The following is a 14,579-nucleotide window of genomic DNA, read 5'->3' as shown; positions in this document are numbered from 1 at the left end:
AAGCAAAATTTCGGGGTGGCTGCATCCGTTTTCATCTACTCAAGACAATGGACAAAATGAGCGAACAATGAAATCATAGTGGACGGATGCTCGATGGATATAGAGCATATGAAATACGTATGCAAAGAGTACACTACGAATACAGAACGTTTTCCAAAGGATGCAAGATTCTTTTTCGCTTTACATCCTCTCTGCATCCGTAAGTGCAGTGGGGCCAAGCCTTAAACCACTACATTGACAAGGTTTAGACACATTTTGATTTATGAATGAAAATGTGGGAAAATGACGTAGCTGTAAGCGTGAACGTCGAAAGTAAGTGGTTATTATAAAAGATGCGGATTGCAGGGGAGCAGAATGCTGAAACGGGAACAGGGAGAAAGTGGGGTTGAGAGTTCAAATAAAAATGGGGAGATGGTATAAAAGAGGGGGTGCAGGGCGATGAACGTTATACTAAATGCGACATTCGGATTTTAATCATTCTGAAACAAGTCAAACTGAAATGAAAAGTCCTGACAAAGAAAAAGAAATGCCCTATAAATCCCGAATGATCAGACTGATGCATTCCCTGAATTGCAAAGATGACAACGCTAAAAGCTACGTGAATGAATCCTTAACCTACATTTGAAGTGGATATGTGGGACAACGCTGCGGCTTTCTGGGGGACTTTCAACATGAAAGGTTGAACATGTCCAGGGAAGCCGCCTTACCCTGAAATCAGAGAGCAAAGGTACTTAAATGAAAGTTAAATTTACCTTTGATTAGAGAACGTTTGCAGCCATCAGGTATAATGGATTGCGGTTCAGTATGAGTCGAGATGTCTATCATGATTATTACACGTAGGATCAACGTGGCTCTGAATTTTCTTGAACTGAATTGATATAACTAGCGTGTTATTATTTGATTGGAAATATGCAAGTAATAGTTATTATCCATAATCCACAAAAACCATGATTTATTGTTCGTTCGAAAAAGACATGAAACCCTGTCTGAACGTCAAACAGGGTAGTAGCAACTCCCATCTTTAACGTCTTTTGGTCTGACGCGGCCGGGTTTGAACCCCCGAGCTCCCGGTTGTGAGACGGACGCTCTATCAACTGAGCCAACACACCTGTATCATGCATGGTAATGGATGAATTGCATTTATAATACCTCAGTCACACCAACAAATTTGTCTCCAAATCAGCCGGTGGTACATCATTGGTAATAATTTAATTGTTGTGGTCGGTCGGGTTATAGTTTGACCGGTGTGACTGTGTCATCCATGATAAAAATGGCCATCATGTTGATTATGGTCATTAGAAAACTTCAGCCTGTAGTACACTAACAAACGTCGAAACTAAAACAAAAGGATCATTTTTTGTGAATACCCTATTTCGAGATTGATTCGTTTAATAATTTTAATCTAATTTGTATTGATCCCTTATATCGTTGTATTTATTTATGAACAGTATCAGTCTTTGGTCAATGATTCATAACCTCTTCTTCTGTTCCCCTGGCCCGTATTCCGAAGTCAGGTTTAACTTAAACCACGGTATAACTCTGTGCTAAAATTATACGGAGCCAAAACTTCTGTTTATATTGTGTATTTCTTATGTTGACTTTTTGGCTTCCTTTAGCTTTTATTATGAAGAAAAATACTTCAAAATACTTCCAAACACTTGAGTTATCATTCCCAGACAATTGTTAACAATTTGGGTTTCATACGAGTTAATAAATTGGATGTATACTGATTTGTGCCCCAGTTGGCTTTCGATAGTTAAACCACAACTTTAAACCAGGGTTTAATTTGAACCCGAGTTCAGAATACGGACCCCTGAGTCAACAATTTGAGAGAGAGCGTTTGCCCCGCGGTGCAGAACGCTTTTAAGAACATAGAAAATGTATTGTCTAACGCCCTTCATGACAAAGTCCAACCAAGAAGTTTGTCGAAAATTGGTGAGTCAAAAACAAAAGTTTCGTCCTAGAGGGTGTTTCATGAAAGTTGCCAGCACTGACTAAATTGTCGGTGCTGACAATTTCAGTGAACTCCTTGGTTTTTATAGGCTGTGCGGCACTTGCCTCTGACTGTACTATGGTAACTGTCGGAGAAAGCCAACTTGTCAGTGCCGACAACTTTCATGAAACGCCCCCCCGGACTCTGTATAGACAAATTACTTTATTTGCGATTTTTGTTTCGGCGACTCTGAAACTTAAGACGAAACTGCTGTTCAGGCTCAACAGGTTTCGATAATGGTTTTCTAGCTGTTCAGTGACATTGGACGGGCATTTTTGATAATTAATTGTGTTCTTGAAAATTACTCTGTGCCGCGGTGCGAATATTCCCTAATAACTCCCAATGTCACCCGGGGTTTCACTCCGCACCTTATAAGGTTGCCCAAACAAAAGTCCAGTGAGAGTCATGATTGTTTAAGTTTCTAATTGCCGATCTTTTATTTCAGATCCTCTTACATGTCTTCAGGAACCGATTCCTGCATACTACACACACATTTCAGCCATTGGGAATTTCCCTTGGCAGGTTGAAGGTCATGTCTACATGGACCCGAAGATAATCGTTCGATAATTCGCTTTACTTTCGATGAATTATTCTGCTTTTGCTTACCATTCGGAAGAGTGCAGGGACATTGCATTTGTACAAGGTATGCGTGATACAGTCACACTGTCAACGAAACCAACCAATGATATGCCTTGCGAAATATGCCATAGCTGTGATCGGTCCGGAGATGGTTTCGTTGGTCTGACTGTTGCCATTGAATAAGCCAAATGTTAAAAATATGATCGATCTATCGTTCCCTGTTCGCCTGCATTTTTGAACCGCCTTGGATTATTAAAAGTTTCGTAATGTTTTGTTTTTTCGACCTTGACTCTTTGCCCATAGGTTTACTTGATCGACACTTGAAATTGCGTGGTAATCCCTTCCTCCTTTTACTTTCTCTCTACTCTAACCCCCCCCCCCCCTTCAAGACATATAGGCCTATCTCCTTGCATTCACCATGTTCACGTATATGATGCTTTCCCCCTCTTCGGCTCCAACTCTGTCTGCACTCCCCCCCCCCACACACACACACACACACCTTCCATTCCTCTCTCTCTCGCTTTTTTTCTGTCCATCACTTTTATTTGCTTTTGTTTTCTTCTGTCTGTCCATCTTCCCGTTCTCGCCATAACTAAACGGCCTCACCAATTCCTCACCAGCCCTTATGCTTTTAATTTCAATCAATTTACGCGTTCATTGATAGATGAACCACTAGCACCTACTCCAGTTTCCAGGTGAATGCTCCATGATTGCTTTCTTTCCTTTTACTGGTTAAGTGATATTACTGACTTTTTTCATATATATAGGTTCTGAACCAATTCCGCTCCAATAATCTTCTTAATTACACATCGACCGCTTTATGCCAAGTTTTCATCATATCCCCGATTTTCCAAATAGGCAGGGTACTGACCTACTTTGCAATAGAAAATTCACCTAAAATGACAGCAGGCTTTATTAGTGTTTGATGAGGTCAATTGGGAGTGATAAGGGTATCAATGGGTAATTTACAAACTAAACTCGTCCTATGTTTGTTAACGTAGCGTACAAAATTAGAGTCATGAACTTCATAATACATGAAAGTGCAGTGAAAATTAAAAGGCTTTATCCTTGTCTACAAATGTAGACCCACATCTGCAGAGTGTGTGTCACAGCTGATTCAAGGAGTCGGCATAGCAGAGTAGGTCTACCGTGACTGCAAATGGCTCGCTTCGCTCGCGCTTTCCCACCTCATGATCCATTCAGAGTCTGCATAGAAGGCTAGCGTTATCCCACTTTAAATCTGACCCCGCCCCCATCCCCTCCATCCCTAACGTGAATTGGTTATTACTCATTAAAAGGTGGGCAAGTGGGGGCACATTTACTAGAGGAAGTATCTCTTCCATTCAGAGCTTGGCTTTATCTCGAAAAGATGGCAAATATCATGCCAAAGGCATCACGTGGATAATGAAAAAGACAATCTATGTTCTAACCAGTGAAGTTTAACGGCTTTTTAAAGGGGTGGGAAACGTTGCTAGGGTTGCAACTAAAAGTGGGAAAAGGGGGCTTTAATTTACAAATTGTATACATCGTGTTGACGAAGAAATACATTTGCAAGACCATTATAATTGATTGCAAATAGTTTTGTGAAACGTTATATCATGATAAACTGCCAGATCAGAATTTATTATATCATTGTCGCTTTTTTAGATTAGAGTCTAGATTTAAAAAAGGATTTCCTATGCCTAATTGTAGTATCCTTGGTCTTATTTATTAATTCAAATATTGATTTCTTAACCCATATTCTGTTGATACTGCATCGTATTGCTTTAATTGCTTTGTCGGTCTTTTCGTTTCATTATTTATTCTGTTGTTCTTGTCCTATTTTAAAAGGTAATTTATCACGCAAAGTCAAACATAGAGTACCTATCTATCTTTCTATCTATCTATATCTATCTATAGGTCTGTCTATCTATCCATATATAATTATGTCCGCCTGAGATCTGCATGTGTGTCTTTCTATTTAAGTCTTTATCTACAATATAGAAATTTATCCATGCATGATGTATCTATCTAACTATCTATCCATCCATCCATCTATCTATTTATTAATCTATCTCTCTAATTATCTTGCCGGGCATTTTTCAACATCTATATATTTATCCACCCATCTAGTTATTTATGAATCTATCTCCCTGATTTTCTTGCCGGATATTTTGCCTATTTCATCTCTCAGTTTTATCGAGATCTAATCCTACGCAATCATGAATAAATCTTTACAAATGACAGGTCGTAATTGTTCTGTCAATCTCCGAAAGTGAGCAAAGTTATACCTTGGGGTGCACTTGATATTTTAATCAAGACAGCACTTAAGGAACACTCTTTTTCAGGTATTATTAATCATAAATTTTAAGCTAGAGGCAATTTTCTATTCTTGCATAATGTTATTTTTACCAAATCCTCTGTGGGTTTTTTTTTCCAAAGGTCGACAAAAGTCAAACCATTTCATTTCTTTTACTTCATTCCGTATGTTCATTAAGTTATGCAACTTTAATAGTGTAAAATTGATGTTAATCTGTGAATTTGAAGGCGATTACCTCAAGAGTATAGAACAACTCAACAATAAATCTTTTCACAACTCAAAGATTTTTGAAAGATGAAAATTATATCATTAGAAATTGTGACAAATATAGGGTAATCAGCGGTCGTGGTAAGGTAGCAGGAATGCCAGTTTTCAGGCAAAAGCCTGAATTCAGGCTCTGGCAATTTATTTTCAGGCCATAGTTTCAACATTTGTGTGTACAAAATATTGTATTCTAGGCGATTTTCAGGCCCTCTGTTCAATTCCAACTGGCATCCCTAAGGTAGGTAATCCTAAAGCGAAAAGATTCGTGTTTGCACCCTACATGCACTATTGGCAGAGCCTTTGGTATGCAGTCTGGCACCCTTGTAGAAGGTTGTGCACACATGCACCTTTTAGTTCCTGTCTTTATCCAGGAATGCCATTCTGCACCACGAAGGTGCAAATACTCACCCTGTACCGTGTGTACGGTGGATCATCTAACCCTGCACCGTTTAAGGGGATCAAAAGTCACTTCAACCTGAAAGCTCCTGATTGCTCGAAGTTCCATCCAAAGGAATTCCCAGTACGTAAATTTATTTGAAGGGTGAAATATTGCACCATCCTATGTTGGTTTCTATTCCTACTCCGATTAGTGTTATTTCTTAACAAATGACTTAGTCACACTGGTAGCGTTGTGGCCCAGTGGATTAGTCTTCGGACCTTGAAACAGAGGGTCGTGGGTTCGAATCCCAGCCATGGCGTAATTTCCTTCAGCTAGAGATTTAACCACGCTCTGCTGCACTCGACCCAGTTGAGGCGAATGAGTATTTCTTGAACGCTTTAGCGCCTATCAATATGGCGGCTTAGCTACAGCCGGGGTAATAATATGATACCAAGTATCAAAGCGCAGTTGAGTATATATGCACATAGTAACTGCGCTATATAAATGGACATGTTATTATTATTAATGGGTGCATTTCGCGGAAAAACGTTTAGGGTCGAATTTAAAGTCATATTCTAATTCTTACTTAACTGGCATCTTATAATGGAGGGGTTAAAACAATATTTTGTGGGGGGCGAGAAGAAATATACACACAAATTATTCACAATTTTGAGAAAAAAGTAATATTTCATTCATGCAGAAAATATATACAGGTCAAATTATTTCAGGTCAGTTTGTTTGCAGCAAGAGAAAATTGGACCGTGAAGGAGTGACTCTTCGAGAAATATGTTCATCTTTCTATAATCTTAGCTTATAATGAATGTTGTATTCACCGAGAGTGTTGTGTAGTGGGGTTTATAGATGTGTTTTGATTTGGGGTATTATTCTTCTTATAGACAATGTTTCTTTTCATACAACTTTGAAAGAGTGCACCGATCCCATAAGGACCTTAAAACAACAATAGAGCGCATATTTCTACCGACCTTGGGAAAATGCCCAAACGCAATGCAGACATCGATCCAAAGGCAACCCCCCCCCCTCTCTCTCTCTCTCTCTCTCTCTCTCGCTCTCCCTCTCTATTACCTTCATTCTGTATTTTTATTTCCCCTCTCTTCCGCCTTCCCCTTGTGTAGAGCTGTTCTATGCCCTGGGAGGTAATGCATTAATTAAAGCTTTATTTACAATCCCAGCTATCAATCACGTGACGAAACTCTGCTTTGTGCTTCCACCAATTTGGCTCCAAGTACCCGCTCAGTCTACCTGTCTGTAGCGTCTCCCAGGGGCTCAGTGGTACCTGGAGGATTATTCATTAAAATTCTAAGAATAAATGGAGTTCATGATCAAGGGTGCTCATTACGGGTTTTACCGTCAAACCTGAAAATGCAAATTAAAAACTTGAACAAGTTCAGGGATTTGTATGCAGGTTTATTTTCCAACGTGATTCTCGGACTATATCTTAGGTCATTGAAAGGAGAACGGTGAGTATCAGCAGTTCAAACTGCAAAATTTATATGAATTTCTCCTCCGTTTCTATTCATCAATCTTCTTCTTTAACTGCTTTCATATTTCCTTCGAATTCTTCCCGAGTCGGCAAACGCTTGGTGGCTCCCATGACCTGTAAGTGGCATTGTTCAGTTAACAAACAAATAACAAGCTCTTAGAGAGGAATATTAAACAAAATAACAGAAGAGGATTACTTTTCTAAAAAGGGGAAGATACGCCCTACGATTGAAGCACTGCTCTATGTCAACTCCCCTGCAGTCATGATGGTTCTTTTGTTGTATGCAGTATTTTCATTGGTATCTTTTGACAGAAAAAAGTGTATCTCATTATATTCAGCAGATTAAGTTGTGTAATCTCATTGCTTTCTGTATGTGGGGGTGTGTAAGGGTGTGTTTTCTCGTACATTGCTACTTACACGTTGATGCTCATCATCTAAAGTAGATGTGAAGTAAGTACACATTTTTTTTTAACTTCGATCGAAACTTCAAATCGGGACATAGTCGATCAGTATTATCTTCCAATGATTTTTCACATTTAAATCAATTACTAAGGTATAGTACCTTGGGATTCATTTGAAGTCGGTCATTAATTTTCGTCGTTCTCTGAGACCAAACTTTTTTTTACATTTTAGTAATCATATATAACTCACACGGCAAATCCGGCGCGCAGTTGATAAATGTTGTTAGAAGGTCAGTCTCCTGGCAAAAGCTGTGATGAAGGCACCCTAAAATTCTAAGCTTCACTACATGATTTATACAAAGGCATGTGGTCATGTTTGATAACATTACGGACAAATTGAACGATGTGAATGTTTGGGAGTTCAATAGCCATGGCTATTTAAACGTGACTCCTTGGATATTTAGCATGTGAAGTGAGACTCCTCGCTGTAATGGAAAAGTCTCTTTAATCCCCATCACAAGCCTCGGAGTAGACATCCATTCTATATCATAATAATTGCGTAGGGGCCGGCTTAACAATTTCTGATATCTCATTTCACGCAGCCCGCCCCCTGGCAAAACACGTACCACAACGCGTCACCCTCATCTCCGAAAAATGTTGTTGAAATTATATGCAAACATGGATTGGTAATTGAAGATATGATTCCTATTTGCTTGAGCAAGGGTGTGTTGGAACGAAAAGGAGCAGTGGAAGCAAAGGAGACAGGGGCTGCGGGAGGGATAGGGGGTGATATTGAGATGAAAAGGGGAAGAAATGAAATAGAGAGGGTACTACGTCATGTCATCCCTTGTATAAAAGGCCAACCACGGATATGTATGAATTCCAGACCATAGTAACTTCTGGCAGCTATAACTTTGGGGAATCCATAGGAAAAAAAACAGTTTCATTGGGTTATGTAATAGGTTAGGTGAGTTGCTAGGTCAATGCATCGTTTAATGAACCATGCAAGCCCGTCCCCACAAGTAAGAAATAACCATATAAACAGAAACCGAACCCAATCAGTCTATAGATAATTATAATGGCTGCAATTGCAAATAATCTGAAAGAGAAGATAATGGGGAAATGAGAAAAAGCGCAGAACCGAGTACTTTGGTAGAATAGGACGGGCCAGAGCAAAGGAAATCAAACATATACTTTTTCGTGAGTTGAAGATAGCATTTCCACCAACATGGCTCACTTTCATTTTTGTAAGAGATCTGGAATGTCATATCCATGTTTTGATATCCTCTGTGAACGCATCGATTGGATCCAATGGATCAACAAGAGTCGGGATATTTTACATTTCACTTCACGTCCTCCCAAAATGCAAGAGTATCCAAGCAGGCGGCTATTCACCCTTCAATTTTGAAAACCATATTCGAATTCATTTATTCACATTTCATTTATTTCACATCTCTTTAAAACAGAAAACGGGGTATAGTACACAGTGAGTTAATGCAATAGAGTTAAAACAACCAAGACAGTTGTTCGATTTAAACCAAAAATAACAACAAAAACATAGAGTAATGAATGGGATGTGAGGGAGTAACAAAAAGCCATTGGCCTATCTAGGCTACTCCCTTTTGACATTCATTTCTGATGATAAAAATAACACTTATGAAAAGGAAATCCGAAAACACGGGGGTTTATGTATTTTTATGTTAGTACTTCTTGAACACTGTTGCCAGCAATTGGGGCTAATGAAAATCAGCCAAGAGTAACCGAGTAACTCACACCAAGATAACCGATTCCATACTGACTAAAGGTTCATTTATACGTTATATCGAATGGAATACCAACGTTCGGTTTCAACGATTCGACACGCATAGCCCTTGTGTGATTACCTGCTAAAATCCCCCACCGACACCACACATTACCAGCATAATATAAAACAAATTGTGATATCATAATGTTACTTGCCATGATTTAAGGAGAGGGGGTGAAGATCGATTAATGATTTTATCGATTACGTATTTGTTGAGGCTTGTAACGACACGTTTTGTATTAACTCATGGCGTATTCAGGTTTTTTAGTCGATTTTTTTTTACAAAGCTTGCTTTAAATCGCTAGGAAGGAGGATGTAAACCATTAGGAAGATTGGTCCTTATAGCAGATTGAGCCTGTCCCAAACAGGTTACTAATAAAATCTATTTCGCCCACTAGGACTCGGATAATCTTCATAGATCGCAACTACTGCTATCATTACGCAGCACTCTTAAGAACAATCCAATGCATTGTGATGTTGGAAGTTACGACGTCTTTTAAACTTAATACTCTTACCGTTATGAACAAATGCTTTCTAACACAAAGCAGTGCCATGAGCAGAACTCGACCTTAAACCATTGACCTTTTCTGACTCCTATTACTAGTGCCTATATAGTTTCTTAAATGCAAATTTTACCTTCGGTGCCAATTATACCGAGCTGGCTTTAATTGATGAGTTTGATATCCAGAGATATCGCAACAATAGTCAATTTCAGCGGTGATCACTGTCAGAGAAGATTGTATCAGTATTTAAGAAGTGGTGAAAAGTTCTGCTATTCTGAATGCTATCTTGTCCCTGTTTCTCACGAGAACAATTTAAACCATGTAAACGATCTTACCCAAGTGTGTGCTTTAATATATTGCCAGTTCGCAATGATTAATTGCTGTTCCTGTATATCTTCTATAAAGGTGAAACATTGAGGTACAGTCCCATTGGTGAAACCGCCGCCAGCCCGACGAGAGATATTACGTTATGACAAATGACATTTCATTGGTCGATTTGGATGCGGTGTTATTGATATGACTGTGGCATGAGTCGCCACCTGAAATCCTATACACTTACGTGTTACACGCTCCAGTGGGGCGGTATAGTGGTAACATCCCCGTGGGATGTGGGGTCTAAATCGTTTACGCGTTGTCGTGAATTCGTAATTTCTATCGACAGGTTACATCGTAATCACAACACTCTTCCGATTACATTGTCATACTTGTCACATGATTTAGTGTTCATTGTGATCTTCGTTGTTTGTGGGTGGCTTGCTTTATTTACACGAACTTTCTGTAAAGTTTCAAATTCTCTCTCTACCTTGCTCGTTGACAATCTGACAATTGAATTGGATTTTCGATTTGAATTTGTATTTCGATCTGAATTTAATACGAATTGGACTTTGAATTTGAATTCAATTTGAAATTTGAACATTAATATGAATTTGAATTTACAATTGAATTCGATTTAAACTAAAATTTTAGAATAGTTCCCTGTGTCTTGTATTTATTGTAATTATATAATATGTTGTGTATTCCTATGTGAAAGTGTATATAAATAGAATGAAAAAAAAGAATGGACGAGCAGCATATGTGAGAAAGCCTACAAGAAATTAGAAAATAGAAATAATGTCATTCCTTTTCTGGAATCAAAATTCATGATCGATCTGCATACTGGTTTTTTGCATCTTCGGGCCTCACTCATTATATTTCAAATGTTTTTGTATGATAACTAGAACACATCGCTTCAAGATCTATAAACCGACTGCCATTATCGCTTTCCGATAACCGCAATTACCACAGGAATCATTCTGTCCATAAACACCTTCTTTTCAAGTAGATCTCTCGAAGGAAGTAAGAAAAGTAGGTGGTCGAAGCACACATACGTGATGCATTAAAGTGCACATTCAACCACCATCAGAGATCCTGAAGAGGACTATAGCTCTTAAAATATATTATAAATACTGAAATCACGTCACAATTCTGTATTTGTCTCGTCAAATAATAATTCTGTTTCTGTTCCTGTTTATAGTAACTCCCGTAGGAACTCAGCAGGACAGCATTTTTTGCTGGTAAACGCCAAGCTGGTATATAACCAATTACCTTAGAAACATTTTACGTCTAGGTTAATCAGTCATGGTGGCTGACGTAATAGACGACAGATATCACTCTTGGGCCTTTTTATCAAAGTGGAGACAATGGCAGAGTTGGGATTCGAACTCAAAACCTTGCGATTATGAGTCCAATGCTCTAACCACTGGACCACCCGACCACACGAACATGTTTACGCATCCTGATATATCCCCCACTTTCATGATATGCCAAACAAGAAAGTCTTTATCTACAAGAAAGTCTGTACACAGTAGACAACTGTCCCATATTACTAAAAATTTGCATTCTCGTGTATGTTTTTTGCTCTGTATAAATCTAGGAGCAATGTGTTACGTAACCATTACAATTTAAAATGTTTAAAGTATTTCATAATTCTGTTATGTAGACACCTCTTCTAAAGTAACTTCACGAAGGTTATCTACTTGTTGTTGGTCATAAAATGAGACAATCTTCGTTTAGACAAGCTAAAGGAGAAGAAACTTAATTGGCTGTTCCTTTCATATCAGAACGAAGTGCCTAAAGATAGCTCAACACTAAAATGTTCGTGTGTTTATATTATGAATCGTTAACAGTTTAACCAGTAATGTTTAATATGTCATCGATAAACCCTTGTGTATTATAAAGCATGTCCCTTATCTAATATTTGCACAGATTTAAAGAGGTATCCTAGTTGAAGTTTAAGTACCTTCTCTTTGCCAACCATAATAGCACTCCTCACCATTTTCCCTTTGCAATCTTGTATTTTCACCTTCATTTATTCCTCTTCTCATATCTGCGTTGTCGAATGCATTACCCTATCCAATGAATTTTTCAAATCCTATTTCTAGAAAGTACCTTCTCTTTCAATCTTCATCTACATGATTTACGACCAAGACACGTGAAAATACATAATATATTGATATCACTGTCACGGTTTCTTTCACCAAGTGCATCATTTAATGTATTCCTTGGGTAAAAGATGAGCGGCCCTCCTCCTATTAGCAATGATTACCTGGTTAGAAGAAATCCAGGTGGACCACATATTGACCGGATGGGTTTCTTTGTTTTCCGTGGAGACTTCACTTCATCGATGTGATAGAATTTGAAATGGACATACCCATCATGGCCGTATTGTCATCATCGCTTTCGCCATCGACCCAGACCCTTCTCGGGCATGCTTTCGCATATCTATATTGCACATAACGATCAATACCTAATATTCTCAAAACATTTATGATTCATATAACTTGCAAGAAGAACATACAAAGGAGACATGTCAGTCAACATTTGTTCAGGAAATATTGATCATGGTGGCAAAGTCTTTGGGGTCCTTCTTTATGATTCAGTGTCCCAAAGCTGAAGTTCTTTGGTCAAAGAATGTTGATATCACGAAGTTAGGGATATGAAGGGGAAAATGTTATATTGTGCGTTTACCTCCGCGGTTTTCTCAGGAGAGGATTTAGGAAAAGTACACCCAACTTGAGAAGAAGTTTATATCACGTATTTGATATGCCCATGTTGGCCGCAATCCGTTAGACATGTTCGAAAGACGAGGGGATCGTTCGTGATCCATGGACACACACGGGGGTGGTAGGGGCAGGAAGGTGACATGTCTGAACTTCCCGCGTGTAACTTTAAACCGGTTTACATGGACATTTTATGACTTCCCTCCAAAATAGACTATTGCCATACTTAGGAGAACTCCGATCTCCCTGGTCAAACGTGCCTTTACCATGAATATCCGACACTTGACTGTTCCCCTGTCAAATAAAAATTAAGAATCTCTACCACAAAAGATGCCCTCCGCACGTGACGGTTGACCCGATTTTTAAGTATCCCAACTGATCCTTTATATTCTCTCTGGAAGGATTTTGGCGATCAAAGCGGGAAACCTGTTCCATGGACCAGCCTGTCCAAAATCTCATCTTACGATTATCCGGTAAATCAGAGAAATTTCCTCAAAAGCAAGTTTAAGTCAATGTGATTTACCAATACGCTTACCAATTCCAATTGCCAGCGATGCCAATAATCTTCGACGGGTCATTAACCTTACGCGAGATCAGTAACCACCTTATCGAGCGAAAGCAGACCTTTTGTGTCGTTTTTTCTGCTTTCGCACCTTACTCCTCTTGAAATGGGTTAACGAATAAGACATCTTACGAAACTATTTGCATGTAATAAATAATAACTGTCACTCTTGCCTATGCACGAACCAGAAATCCCTTTTTTACCAAAAACCTATGAAATAAAACTATCCCAGTGTAGCCTCTCAGACCACCTTTGAAAAAAGTTAAGTTATTTACTATTATGTTTCCATCACCTGCCTTCACAATTCATATCTCAGCCGAAAACATTAACCTATTATTTTCCAAGCTGATTTATCCATAGACACCTGCGGAAATTGTTGCAAATAGCACATACTAGCCTCAAGCTTGCAAAATACTACCGAAATTTACATACACCGGGGATCTGTATGAAAAAGTTATCGAATTTGATGATATGAACGATCTTGAATTATGAATTGAATTATGTTTCCAGATTGGAAGAGGAATAAGTAGTAGTGTATTGCAGTGTATTTTTTACATGATGGTCTGTCTAACATCTTACTTTGCCATAAAACAATTGGTCCAGCGTCTAAGTATAACTGCAACGAGAGAAAACAAGCGAAATTCATAAATCCATAATGAGCAAATTTGGGCAGCAGAGTAATAAACCCCGGTGGACTCCCAACAACTCTTTACGCTTTTCATCGATAGTTTTTTGGCACACATAACCACTTTCTGTCTTTCCCGCTTCAACCTGCTTTTACTTGGGTCTACGTGCCGAAGTCTAAATAGACCCTCCCTCTTGGGACATAAAGTGGGCGAGTAATGATAACGGATTACTTAGAGGTTTGAGGCTATTTTCCAACATTAATACAACCGTGACAGAAGAACGACTAGACAATTAACAGAAGAAAGGAAAGTGGCACAAGCTGGAATATTGGACTGTCGATCATCGAAAGCACGTCTTCTTCTGGAACCTTAATGCGTGGAATATGGACCAACGGCATGCTCAGAATTAAATCCGAATCCTTAACCGATATTCTCTGCTTGCAGATCGATATGCAGTCTCTCTCTTCGTCCTCCTTCATTTTCGCTCTTAGCCGTCTCTCCCTCTTTCTCTCTCTCACTCTCTCCTTTCTATATCTATCTCTCTCTTCCGTTCCGCCTTATCAGTGTCATCTTCATCCGTAATTCTCATTATACAAGTTATAGAGGTGTTTTGACTCAGTGGATAAGTCT

The sequence above is a fragment of the Lytechinus variegatus genome, chromosome 13 (genome assembly GCF_018143015.1).
Source record: "Lytechinus variegatus isolate NC3 chromosome 13, Lvar_3.0, whole genome shotgun sequence".
Classification (NCBI taxonomy): Eukaryota; Metazoa; Echinodermata; class Echinoidea; order Temnopleuroida; family Toxopneustidae; genus Lytechinus; species Lytechinus variegatus.
This window is presented reverse-complemented; position numbering follows the sequence as displayed.